General features: G+C 42.5%; 1 non-coding gene across 1 annotated transcript; it reads right to left on the bottom strand.

The window, feature by feature from the left end:
* Positions 1–2,821: 2,821 nt before the first annotated feature.
* On the bottom strand, positions 2,822–2,893 carry trnat-ugu (transfer RNA threonine (anticodon UGU)). The gene has a single exon. It is a non-coding gene; the product is annotated as a tRNA-Thr (tRNA).
* Positions 2,894–3,297: the final 404 nt, after the last annotated feature.

Here is a 3,297-nt window from a genome sequence, read left to right as displayed (position 1 = left end):
AGCATATGGGATCTTGGGCTTCATAAATAGAGGTACTGAGTACAAAAGTAGGCAAGTTATGCTGAACCTGTATAAATTTCTATTTGGGCCACAACCAGAGAATTGCATCCAGTTCTGGTCAACACACTTTTGGAGGGATGTGAGTGTCCTTGAGACGGTGGAGGAGATTTATCAGAATGGTTCCAGACATGAGGGATTTTAGCTGTAAGGTTAGGTTGGAGAAGCTGGGGTTGTTCTCCTTGCAGCAAAGGAGATTGAGGGGAGATTTGATAGTCATGTACAAGATTATAATAAATATGACAGGTTTAGATAAATTACAGGGCGATGGTGATAGAGCGGGGGAATGGGACTGAATGGATTGATTTACATGGGCTTGATGGGCAAAATGACTTCCTGTACTGTAGCGACTCCATGACTCAATGACTCTCTCTCCTCTCTCTCTCTGTCTATCGCTTTACCTCTCTCTTCCTCTCTCTCTCTATCTGTCTTTAGCTGGTCCTCTAACTTTCTATCGCACTCTCTCTCTCTTTTTTTTCACTCTCTCTCTCTCCATTACACACATATTTGTCAATCACATGTCAAAGAAGGAAACATAATGAAGGAATGGCTGCGCCCTTGAAAATGTTTCCAGCAGAATAGTTAAATGTTTAAAGTTTCTGTAGGGAGTTTGACCTGAGATGGTGAGACACAAGGATGTGAGGTTATTAAAGTCTTCACCAAATGTAATAGGGAATAATTTTCTTCACTGGTGAACCCAAAGGAACAAATATGGCACAAGAATGAGAAAAGTCAGAGGATTGAGAAACATCCAATGGTTCTTCACATATACAAGTCAGCAGACCCACAGAAATACAGTAGGTTGAGAGTTCAGATCCAGTGATCGACTGGACAAATATCGAGCCAGTGCTTTTTTCTTTATAGACCCAACATCTGTCCACTTGGCTATTGCACCTCGTCTCGATGTATCTGATAATACTGATTCTATTTGTATTCCACAGTTGCTTTGAAATCACAGGCAATATAAATGGATTGGGAATGTCAATGGTCAGGAACCATTAATGAATTGGGAAAGTCAATGGACTGGAAAATATCAGTGGATAGGGAAATTCTATAGACTGAGTTATATCAATGGATTGGGACTGTTCAGTGCATTGTGAAACATCAATGGATTAGGAAATAGGAATTAAAGGGACAGATGGAGTTCAACCTGGAAAAGTGTGAAGTGATTCATTTTGGAAGGTCGAATTTGAATGCAGAATACAGGCTTAAAGACAGGATGTTTGGTCGTGTGGAGGAACAGAGGGATCTTGGGGGTCCATGTCCATAGATCGCTCAAAGTTGCCACCCAAGTTGATAGGGTTGTTAAGAAGGCGTATGGTGTGTTGGTTTTCATTAACAGGGGGATTGAGTTTAAGAACCGCGAGGTTATGCTGCAGCTCTATAAAGCCCTGGTTAGACCACACTTGGAATATTGGAAGGATGTGGAAGCTTTAGAGAGGGTGCAGAGGAGATTTACCAGGATGCTGCCTGGACTGGAGGGTATGTTTTACGAAGAAAGGTTGAGGGTGGTAGTGCTTTTCTCATTGGAATGAAGAAGGATGAGAGGTGACTTGATAGAGGGGTACAAGATGATGAGAGGCATAGATAGAGTGGATAGCCAGGGACTTTTTCCCAGGGTGGAAAGTGCTATTACCAGGTGGCATAATTTTAAGGTGATGGAGGAAGGTTTCGGGGAGATGTCAGAGGTAGGTTCTTTACACAGAGAGTGGTGGGTGCGTGTAATGCACTGCCAGCGGTGGTAGTAGAAGCAGATACATTAGGGACATTTAAGCGACTCTTGGATAGGTACATGGATGATAGTAGAATGAAGGGTATGTAGGTAGTTTTGATCTTAGAGGAGGTTAAAGGTTCGGCACAACATCGTGGACCAACGGGCCTGTACTGTGCTGTACTGTTCTATGTTCTATGTTCCAGATGAAAGGATTGCATAAATCAATGGATTAGAATGTGGAGAGGCAGGAGAAAATGATGCCATTTTAAGTAGGGGGCCGGGGGTTAGGAGAAACAGACCAGGGCTATTTTACTCTCAATCTCACTCCTTTCTTCTATCTGGCTCATTATCACATCCTCTCTCTCCCAGAGCCGTGGGAATCACTGGAACCCACACTTGTTGCTCAGGTTGTTTGGTTCCGGGAAAATACAAGGTCCACATCAGATTGACAGGAAGGATAAATGTGATTCAGAGCCAATCACATTCCTTTTGGTGATGTGTGCTCAGCCTTGTTATATCGGCAAAGGCAGCAGGAAATGCGAATCCTGAAGAGTTTTGATAGAGTAAAGAAGGATAAAGTGTTGCCAGTGACAGAAGGGTCAGTAACCAAAGGAAACACATTTAAAGTAATTGACAAAAGAATTAGAGCTGTGATGAGGAGATTGTTTTTTCAGCAGTGTGTTGTTCTGGTCTGGAATGCAATCCTGAAAGGTCAGTGGAAGCAGATTCAATGGTAACTCTAAATGGAATTGGATATATACCTGACATGGAAAATCTAACAGGGCAATGGGAGAGTGCGGGATGTGGGATTAATAGAATAGCTCTGTTAAATATCAAGCAAATGCACAGTAATAAGGTTCTGTGCTTGGACCTCAGTTATTTTCACTCTATTGATGGCAGAGAAGGCTCGAGGAACCATGTGGCTACTCCTCATGTCCTTCCCAGTGTCCAGGATAAAGTGCAATATGACACTGATTTCCAGATGGCCGACACAAATGCAACAGACATCTTTTTTGGAAACGTCACATTTAAAGTGAGAAGCTAATCACAAGGCACGAACGGGGATGGAACCCGTGATCTTCAGTTTACAAGACTGACGCCTTACCACTTGGCCACCATGCCTTTTGTTAATGGACACCTGAGGCTCCAGAGGAGGATTTGTGATTCTTTTTCAATTTGGTTGAAACAGCATCGACAAACATGCACAGAAATAAAGAGGGATTGTGGAATGGGGAACAGATCAGCCTCATTTCCATCATCAGCATCATGAAATCTTCATTCAGACGTTCCATTCCCATCCTCAGCTTTTCTCACATCTGTACAATAATATAAGAGTGGACATTGGGTTGTTCCTGGGCAGATTATATAAATAGACTATGTGCATCATCACAGGAAGTGCTGTAATATAATCTGTACGGCACCTCATGGAGAGTTGTAGATGAAACCTTCAATGCAAGATGTGCAGAGTAAACTCAGGTTATTTTAACCGTCAGATTCTTATAAATTCTGTACTAAGCCTTGACAGA

This window comes from Heterodontus francisci, chromosome 39 (genome assembly GCF_036365525.1).
Source record: "Heterodontus francisci isolate sHetFra1 chromosome 39, sHetFra1.hap1, whole genome shotgun sequence".
NCBI lineage: Eukaryota > Metazoa > Chordata > Chondrichthyes > Heterodontiformes > Heterodontidae > Heterodontus > Heterodontus francisci.
Note: the sequence above shows the minus strand (reverse complement) of the source record. Positions and strands in the feature narration are given on the sequence as shown.